At 52.1% G+C, this 10,304-nt stretch overlaps 1 long non-coding RNA gene across 1 annotated transcript; it reads right to left on the bottom strand.

Moving 5' to 3' along the window:
- Positions 1–6,652: 6,652 nt before the first annotated feature.
- LOC121140752 lies at positions 6,653–8,486 on the bottom strand. Its single transcript, XR_005877657.1, has 2 exons — positions 7,972–8,486; positions 6,653–7,008 (listed from the first exon to the last, which is right to left on the bottom strand). It is a non-coding gene; the product is annotated as an uncharacterized LOC121140752 (long non-coding RNA).
- Positions 8,487–10,304: the final 1,818 nt, after the last annotated feature.

The raw sequence follows: 10,304 nt of genomic DNA, 5'->3' as shown, positions 1-10,304 counted from the left end.
GGTGTGTGTGCTTGCATGCGTGCGTGCGTACGTGTGTGCGCATGTGCATGCGTACATATGTGCGTGTGCATGCATGCATGTGGTGTGCCCGTGAAAAATGCATGTGTGTGGTGTGTATGTGCGTGTATGCATGCGTGTGGTGTGTGCGTGTGTGCGTGTGTGTATGTGTGTGTGTGTGTGTGTGTGTGTGTAGGTGAGGGGTCTGTGCCTGGCACTGTTGGCATGAGAGGCAGTCCTGGGGGGAATAGAAATGTACGGTCAAGTGGCTGGACTGTGACTGTGTCTGTGTCTGTGTCTGTGACTGTGACTGTGACTGTGACTGTGTCTGTGACTGTGACTGTGGCGTGGCTGTGACTGTGTCTGTGACTGTGACTGTGGCTGTGACTGTGACTGTGTCTGTGTCTGTGACTGTGACTGTGGTTGTGACTGTGATGACTGTGACTGCACTGTGACTGTGACTGTGACTGTGGTTGTGACTTTGATGACTGTGGCTGTGGCTGTGACTGTGGCTGTGAATGTGACTGTGACTGTGTCTGTGACTGTGACTGTGACTGTGTCTGTGTCTGTGTCTGTGACTGTGACTGTGACTGTGGCTGTGACTGTAACTGTGTGTCTGTGTCTGTGACTGTGATGACTGTGACTGTGACTGTGATGACTGTGACTGCACTGTGACTGTGACTGTGACTGTGGCTGTGACTGTGATGACTGTGACTGTGTCTGTGACTGTGACTGTGTCTGTGACTGTGACTGTGATGACTGTGACTGTGGCTGTGTCTGTGATGACTGTGACTGCACTGTGACTGTGTCTGTGACTGAGACTGTGTCTGTGACTGTGACTGCACTGTGACTGTGACTGTGACTGTGTCTGTGACTGTGACTGTGACTGTGACTGTGACTGTGGTTGTGATTGTGACTGTGTCTGTGACTGTGACTGTGACTGTGACTGTGATGACTGTGACTGTGGCTGTGTCTGTGATGACTGTGACTGCACTGTGACTGTGTCTGTGACTGAGACTGTGTCTGTGACTGTGACTGCACTGTGACTGTGACTGTGACTGTGTCTGTGACTGTGACTGTGACTGTGACTGTGGTTGTGATTGTGACTGTGTCTGTGACTGTGACTGTGACTGTGATTGTGACTGTGATGACTGTGACTGTGGCTGTGGCTGTGACTGTGACTGTGACTGTGGCTGTGATTGTGACTGTGGCTGTGGCTGTGACTGTGTCTGTGACTGTGTCTGTGACTGTGGCTGTGACTGTGACTGTGATTGTGACTGTGATGACTGTGACTGTGGCTGTGGCTGTGACTGTGACTGTGGCTGTGACTGTGACTGTGTCTGTGACTGTGGCTGTGACTGCACTGTGACTGTGACTGTGGCTGTGACTGTGACTGTGGCTGTGACTGTGACTGTAACTGTGACTGTGGCTGTGACTGTGACTGTGTCTGTGACTGAGACTGTGACTGTGTCTGTGACTGTGGCTGTGACTGTGGTTGTGACTGTGACTGTGACTGTGACTGTGTCTGTGACTGTGGCTGTGGCTGTGACTGTGTCTGTGACTGTGGCTGTGACTGTGACTGTGTCTGTGACTGTGACTGCACTGTGACTGTGACTGTGGCTGTGACTGTGTCTGTGACTGTCTGTGACTGTGACTGTGACTGTGACTGTGGCTGTGACTGTGACTGTGTCTGTGACTGAGACTGTGACTGTGACTGTGACTGTGGCTGTGATTGTGACTGTGGCTATGACTGTGACTGTGACTGTGACTGTGACTGTGGCTGTGACTGTGGCTGTGATTGTGACTATGGCTGTGACTGTGACTGTGTCTGTGACTGTGTCTGTGACTGTGACTGTGACTGTGTCTGTGACTGTGACTGTGACTGTGCCTGTGACTGTGGCTATGTCTGTGTCTGTGTGACTGTGTCTGTGACTGTGACTGTGGCTGTGACTGTGGCTGTGATTGTGACTATGGCTGTGACTGTGACTGTGTCTGTGACTGTGTCTGTGACTGTGACTGTGACTGTGTCTGTGACTGTGACTGTGACTGTGCCTGTGCCTGTGCCTGTGGCTATGTCTGTGTCTGTGACTGTGACTGTGGCTATGTCTGTGACTGTGACTGTGACTGTGACTGTGGCTGTGACTGTGGCTGTGATTGTGACTATGGCTGTGACTGTGACTGTGTCTGTGACTGTGGTTGTGACTGTGATGACTGTGACTGCACTGTGACTGTGACTGTGACTGTGGCTGTGATTGTGACTGTGGCTGTGACTGTGTCTGTGACTGTGTCTGTGACTGTGGCTGTGACTGCACTGTGACTGTGACTGTGGCTGTGACTGTGACTGTGGCTGTGGCTGTGACTGTGACTGTGGCTGTGACTGTGACTGTGACTGTGGCTGTGATTGTGTCTGTGTCTGTGACTGTGACTGTGTCTGTGACTGTGACTTTGATGACTGTGACTGCACTGTGACTGTGATTGTGTCTGTGACTGTGACTTTGATGACTGTGACTGCACTGTGACTGTGACTGTGACTGTGACTGTGGTTGTGACTTTGATGACTGTGGCTGTGGCTGTGACTGTGACTGTGTCTGTGTCTGTGTCTGTGACTGTGACTGTGACTGTGGCTGTGACTGTAACTGTGTGTCTGTGTCTGTGACTGTGATGACTGTGACTGTGATGACTGTGACTGCACTGTGACTGTGACTGTGACTGTGGCTGTGACTGTGACTGTGTCTGTGACTGTGACTGTGATGACTATGACTGTGGCTGTGTCTGTGATGACTGTGACTGCACTGTGACTGTGTCTGTGACTGAGACTGTGTCTGTGACTGTGACTGCACTGTGACTGTGACTGTGACTGTGTCTGTGACTGTGACTGTGACTGTGACTGTGGTTGTGATTGTGACTGTGTCTGTGACTGTGACTGTGACTGTGATTGTGACTGTGATGACTGTGACTGTGGCTGTGGCTGTGACTGTGACTGTGACTGTGGCTGTGATTGTGACTGTGGCTGTGTCTGTGACTGTGTCTGTGACTGTGTCTGTGACTGTGGCTGTGACTGCACTGTGACTGTGACTGTGGCTGTGACTGTGACTGTGGCTGTGACTGTGACTGTGACTGTGACTGTGGCTGTGACTGTGACTGTGTCTGTGACTGAGACTGTGACTGTGTCTGTGACTGTGGCTGTGACTGTGGCTGTGACTGTGACTGTGACTGTGTCTGTGGCTGTGGCTGTGACTGTGTCTGTGACTGTGGCTGTGACTGTGACTGTGTCTGTGACTGTGTCTGTGACTGTGACTGCACTGTGACTGTGACTGTGGCTGTGACTGTGTCTGTGACTGTCTGTGACTGTGACTGTGACTGTGACTGTGACTGTGGCTGTGACTGTGACTGTGGCTGTGACTGTGTCTGTGACTGTGTCTGTGACTGTGACTGTGACTGTGACTGTGGCTGTGACTGTGACTGTGTCTGTGACTGTGTCTGTGTCTGTGACTGTGTCTGTGACTGTGACTGTGACTGTGGCTGTGTCTGTGTCTGTGTCTGTGACTGTGGCTGTGGCTGTGACTGTGACTGTGTCTGTGACTGTGTCTGTGACTGTGACTGTGGCTGTGACTGTGACTGTGACTGTGGCTGTGGCTGTGACTGTGTCTGTGACTGTGTCTGTGACTGTGTCTGTGACTGTGACTGTGACTGTGACTGTGGCTGTGTCTGTGACTGTGTCTGTGACTGTGTCTGTGACTGTGATTGTGACTGTGACTGTGACTGTGACTGTGTCTGTGACTGTGACTGTGACTGTGTCTGTGACTGTGTCTGTGACTGTGACTGTGACTGTGATGACTGTGACTGTGATGACTGTGACTGTGGCTGTGACTGTGACTGTGGCTGTGACTGTGTCTGTGACTGTGATTGTGACTGTGGCTGTGACTGTGACTGTGGCTGTGACTGTGTCTTTGGTTGTGACTGTGGCTTTGGCTGTGGCTGTGAGAACTCAGGCACCTGAGGAGCAGCTGTATGGAATGGGAGGGAGATGACTGGCTCAGGCAGTCTGTTTCTGGAGGCTCAGCTGTTATGAAACAGGTTACTAGGCCACACTCCAAGGCCCGGTCTAAGGACATGGCAATGACACCTTCTGCAAGTTAATGACATCCTTGCTTATCACAGGGAGGCACTGGTTGATGAAATGAATTTAATTTTTTTTGACAAATAGGATTCTATGCAATTTTATTATTCAACCCAATGGGAAAAAGGTCTTTAAGAGACCTTGGGATTTCTTCTGTTACATATAAATCAAAAATGTATATTGTAAAATAGCACAGGATCCATTTCTAAAAAGATGTGAAAAACTTTGTCCTCCAAAAAACTGTGACAGATGCCAATCATAAAAAGTATGTAATTTAATGAAGCCATTTAAAATCACTTGAAATTGTCCTGGGCCACATTATAAATGAGGGGATGTTTGTTAAAGAGAATTTGCCAGATCTGAGTAAGGACAGGCGATCTGCAGCACCCGAACTACAGCTGCTCCTAGCAAGGCTCCCTGACAGCCCAATCATGCAAAGTGTCATTCACAAGGTGTGGGGCTCCAGGGACCACCTCCACTCCCAGCTCTCCGTCACAGCTATCGAAGTCCCCACAGGAGTGAGGTGTCAGGAGAAACGCCCCTTGTCCCAACCTGCCGGGATCCAGGCACGGGGAGCCTCGGAACTCTTGATGCCCAGTCTAGGATGGCAGCCGTGACTATTGGAAATGCTGAGGCCCTCACCGGATGCTTGAAGCATGTCTGGAAACAGCAGTGAAGGCATAGCAGGGACGGACTGTAGGTTTCGGGGGGGGGGCGTTCCTGTCTGGAGGATGCAGAGGAATGTAGGGGTTCAGACCAGCCACAGAAGTCAGTGAGCAACCCTGGAAAGGTTGTATTCAGGGCACGGGCCCCACCTGGGCAGACGTGAAGGGTCTGGAGTGGAGGACCCATCTCCTCCTGGGATATACAGGGACTCCTTGAGGAAACCTGGCAGACAATCATCAGGGAGAGAGTGTCCCTGGTACCGAGCATCCTGTGTCATGCTGGGCCACCCCGTCACTCCCCAGGGAGCCAGGACTAGGATGCTTCAGTTTTCTTCTTACAGTAGGTGGCCAAGGGGCGGGGTGATGCTGGGGCCCAACCATTCTTGCTGTCCTCTCTGATGGCACCCTTCTTCTGCCCGGCACTCTCAATGCCTGTTAATCTGAGAACTTTCACTCAAACTCACTGGCAAAGCGGCTGCTGGGCTTAGGGGCCGTGTGTGCATGCTGAGGAGCTACCAGCTGGGCTGCAGCAACCCGGGGGTAGTCATGTTTTCCATAATTAGACTCTCTGCTTCTTTCTGCCCTGGGCAGTGACGGGTTGTGGAACTCAGACACCTTCCTCTCAACACTGAGGAGACCACGCGCCGTGCACTGCCCGTCCCACCCTGCCCAGCACACTCCCAGCACACTCCCAGCACACTCCCAGCACACTCCTTTGCTTCTTCCAGCAAGTGAATCACAGCCCCAGTCTGGGGTGCAGAGCCCAGGACTCAGGATGACTCCCCTCCCTCTTTCCTTGTGTTGCTGGGGCTTGAACCCTGCACCTCATGCATGCCAGGCAAGCGCTCTGCCACCAAGCCACATCCCACCCTACTGCTGAGGTCTACTGAACCCACCCTGAGCCAGGCCCCACCAAGGGCTTCATATTCACTTGGGAATTGATATACATGCAAGCTTTTTGCATCTGGGGCTGTGCTGGATTGATATCGGCACCCATGTTCACACTCCCCTGCCCCCAAGCCTACGTCATCCGGTAACCTTTCCACGGATTCGCCTCAAATCAAACAGCAGTGAGCACCGGCATCCAACCAGGAGGAGCACTGTCCCCACATGCTAGCATCCATCTGACGTACGTCTTCTCCCCAAGCATCTCAGTTTCTGTTGCATAGTCCTGCTCACCGTGGGTCAGGAGCAGTGGAAACGGACACAGGGCACTCCGCCTGCGGTCAGTGTTGATGCTGTGCTTGCAACACGGTGCGCTCGCGGGAGTCTCCTTGTCCTGGGGACCTGCTATTGTAGCTGCATGACTGGAGGATTGAGTTCTCAGTGAAGTTATTAGCAACCCAGTGCCTGTTAGGTTCAAGCAATCAAATGCCTGGGAAGTAGGTTTGCTTTCAGTTATCCGGCAAACGGGACTGGAGGGAGATGGTTACCTTGTCATTCTTGCTCCCAAGGCCTCCTCTCAGAGCCTTGGAGATAATGCTGGAGGCAGATGAGCCTGTTTCACAGAGAGGAGGGGAGGGTGCACTCAGTATCCTTGACCACAGAGGCGCACGCACCATCCAGGTCTTCAGGGGAGGATGGAGACGGGGCAGAGGACAGCTGCACGTGGCGCCGTGGCCCCAAAGGACCTCTAGGGCTGGAGCTGCCGAGATGTGAGGGGGCGTCAGCAGGTTATAGTCGTTATGGATGCGTAAGCAGATCTAATTCAGAAATCAAGAGAGCAACTAAACACAGGGAAGTAAGAATGTGCATGTTTCCAGTAACAGTTTAGTAAGGCTGGTGTTATAGCCAGCTTTTATCATTCTACTCATCCGTTCGTCATCTTTCAGCTTCCCATTACAGTAAAAAAGGACCCGAGCCGATCAACTTAAAAAGAAGAAGGGTTTAATTAGCTCATGTTTTCAGGTCATCTGTCTCTGGGGCAGCGTAGCGCGCAAACGGGACTGGAGCAGCAGAAGCAATGGAAAGCAAGGGGAAGGGGCCAGGTCCCGGTGACATAACTTCCTTCATTGACTTCTCCGTCTACGGGATTCACTGCTTTCCTTTGGTGCCACAGGCTGAGAAAGACGCTTGGAATACATGGGCCGGCGGGGTGGGGCGGGCGTGCGGGGCGCATTCCAGATCCACTCCTCCTTCCTTCCTCACAAATAAACATTTAGTTTCTTCTTTTTAGTATTTATGCGAAATGAACAGCAATGGGAGCATGCCAGCTACCTTTTTGCACTGAAAAAAAAATCAAACGGAAAATATATGTTTACTTAGCAGTCACAAAAATGATCTGTATAGTTTTGGATTAAAGACACAATAAAAGCGGAAACCATAAACTGTAAATTTATAACAATAAAAAAAACAGAGATGGGCCAGGGAGGTGGGGGAAGGAGGGGGATCAACTAAAACAGGGCACGAATGAAAATTCCATGAGGAAACCTTCTACTGTGTATTCTAATTAAAGAAAGGGTGGCAGCAAAAGAAACGTTTATACTTCAGAATCCACTGAGGTATGTTCACACACATGGCAGGTTCCAGGAGGCGAAGCTTGCAGCCCCCAGTGCGACCCAACATGGACACAGTCTATGGCTGGCAAAGTGGAGATTGGCCTGTCACTGGCTGCCAGGACCAACGGGCTGGACAAAGTGCTGAGGTGCTTCCCGGGAAGAATGCCCACAAACCTGGCATGTGGCCACCTCAGCGCTAGCCCAGATGCAATCAGGAAGCATGAAGAGTGAGATGAAAGTAAGCATTCGACTCAACGAAAATGAGAAACCCCGAAGAATAGGAGGCAATAAATCGACACAACGACGAAACAGGAAAGAGGTGATCAGTGAAATCTTCAAAGACGGCTCAGGGGGTGTCGGGGGTGACGGCGTGTCCACTGTGCTCGACAACCTGCGTTCTATCCGGAACCCACGTGGCGGAAGGAGTCTGTTCTCCACCTGCGAGTCACAGCGTGAGTGTGCGCTCACACGTGCACAGCAAACAAGTGAATAGTAAGACAAAGATGAAGATGAACTAGAAAGCCCAAACCGAATAATAGCCACAGAAACCTCAGAAACTACCTTAAATACCGATTTCTAAAAAGGTAATAGGACCCAGGTGCGGCACACACGTGTAGTCCGTCTGGTACTCGGGAGGCTGAGGTAGGGAGATGAGGCGTTGAAGACCAGCTCTGTCTACATGATAACCTACCTCACAATGCCACCCGGCTCCCGTGTGTCCTGCAGCACAGGAACTCCAGTACGGGTCTTCAGGAAGGAGGCCATTCCTAATCCCTGAAAAAGGATGAGTGGCTAAAGCAGTAATGAATAAATACTACTGAAGTCCAAAGCAGTAATGAATAAATACTACTGAAGTCTAAAGCAGTAATGAATAAATACTACTGAAGTCCAAAGCAGACAGAGGTGGATTCTGAGATCCAAGTCCAGCTGAGGGGTCAGGAACCAAGTCAGAAGGGGATCCAGGACCCCTCTAATTCCAGGCATTCCCGGGGCCAGGCCAGGAGGTACCAGCAACATCCTATGTGAGGAGTGGCCCCCGGAAAGGGCCACTGGCTGGGTGAGGACATGGAGTGGTGTAGGAGATTCCGAACCCCAGATCCTCTCCTTCTCCTTGCTAAGGCCTCTTCTAAAACGGTGTCCTTTAGTCTGTAGGATTTAAGAGGGACACTGAGGCAGGCTGGGACACAGTTTTCACAAGAGGCTTTGGCATAGAAGGTGTGTGTGTGTGTGTGTGTGTGTGTGTGTGTGTATTGGGGAGGGACCAGGCATGGGAACAGGATGGCGGCAGCTTCTGTAGCCAGATACAGAAACATTTCCTGACAACAGTGGAGCTACCAAAGCAGAAACGTGGACAGACAATAACAAATCCTTCCTGAGTGCCTGCTGCCTTCCAGGAGCCATGGCTGAGGCTTCCACGTCCTGCGATCCCACAGGGCCTCACCCTCCACGGTGGATGCTCTCTCTTTCCTACTTTTTTACAGGGGGAGGAGACTGAGGCCCTGGCATGGGGCCCAATGCCACACTGCCCTTAATCCTGGGGAGAATGTTAGGACACTGCCCTGAATGGTTAGGCCGAGTCCCACAGCCAGGCCTCCCCGCCCCTCTCTGGGACTCTGAGCTGTGACTTGACAGCTCCTGATTTATGGTACCTGGCTCCTCCACGCTCCTTGTCATATAAACTATGATGAACTAAGTCATATGATGTGAAACTTCCCACCACTCCCAAAAGCTATAAAAAGTCAAACCTTTCCTTAGTTCTGGGAGCTTAGTCCTGAGAGACTCTCCAGGGGGGTCTGTTTGGGAGACAGCTCTAAAGGCTGCTTTGGGAAGAGGTTCCTCGGTCGCCATGCTCGCTACCCCACCCCTTCTCATGGTGGCTCTCTCTCCCTCCCTCCCTCTCTCTCCCTCCCTCTCTCCCTCCCTCCCTCCCTCTCTCTCCCTCCCTCCCTTTCTCCCTCCCTCCCTCCCTTCTTCCCCCCTCTCTCTCCCTCCCTCCCCCCTCTCTCCCTCCCTCTCTCTCTCCCTCCCTCCCTCTCTTTCCCTCCCTCCCTTTCTCCCTCCCTTTCTCCCTCCCTCCCTCCCTCCCTCTCTCCCTCCCTCCCCCTCTCTCCCTCCCTCTCTCTCTCCCTCCCTCCCTCTCTTTCCCTCCCTCCCTTTCTCCCTCCCTTTCTCCCTCCCTCCCTCCCTCCCTCCCTCCCTCCCTCCCTCCCTCCCTCCTCTCTCTCTCTCTCTCTCTCTCTCTCTCTCTCTCTCTCTCTCTCTCTCTCTCGGGAAGACCCTCCTTCCGTTTAGGACACCGTCATGTTTAGGTCTCCGTATGTTGTACTGTCTCTGTCTACTACTCCCCCCCATTTACTCCAAGCCTGTTTCTTTCATTGCACAGAGCAGATTAACCATGGACTTACTTAGCCCCAAGCACTGGAGCTTTGAACCAGCCCCTTGTTGATGTGGGCATGAGAGGATTGCAGGGTCTGGACTGGCCCGGGCAGGGCCTCGCCCTTGCTTCATACTCCGGCTCTCTGTCCTGCAGAGACGTTCTCCACAGCAGTGAGGATCCTGTCACCAGCTAGGGTTGTCCTTGGAGTTTACGTCTGCGTGTTTCCTTTCATCTGGTCTCACATCTGAAAACAGGGACACATAGAGGTGTCATCTAGCTTTACGTTCCCACTTTTACCTCTCCTGGGGGGACATCCAAGTACAGATGATGAGACCTGCCCAAGCTCACCTGAGCAGGAACAATTAGAGCCTGTCCCCATTCCTGCATAACCACTCTGTCGCCAAGTCCAGGTCTATTTTATGATGTCTGTGGTGGTTTGATTTAGAATGGCTCCATAGGCTCACATGCTTGAATGCCTGGGCCCCAGTTAATGGAACTGTTTGGGAAGGATTGGGAGGTGTGGCCTTATTGAAGTAGGTGTGGCCTTGCTGGAGGAGTGGGTTTGAGGTTTCAAAAGCCCTGGCAGGCAAAGTGTCTCTCTCTGCCTGCTGCCTGTGGATCAGGATGTAAAACACTCAGCAAGTCTC

This window comes from Mesocricetus auratus, unplaced genomic scaffold (genome assembly GCF_017639785.1).
Source record: "Mesocricetus auratus isolate SY011 unplaced genomic scaffold, BCM_Maur_2.0 Super-Scaffold_100006, whole genome shotgun sequence".
In the NCBI taxonomy this organism is placed as follows: domain Eukaryota; kingdom Metazoa; phylum Chordata; class Mammalia; order Rodentia; family Cricetidae; genus Mesocricetus; species Mesocricetus auratus.
The sequence above is the reverse complement of the archived record's forward strand: the minus strand, read 5'-3'. Positions and strand labels throughout refer to the sequence as shown.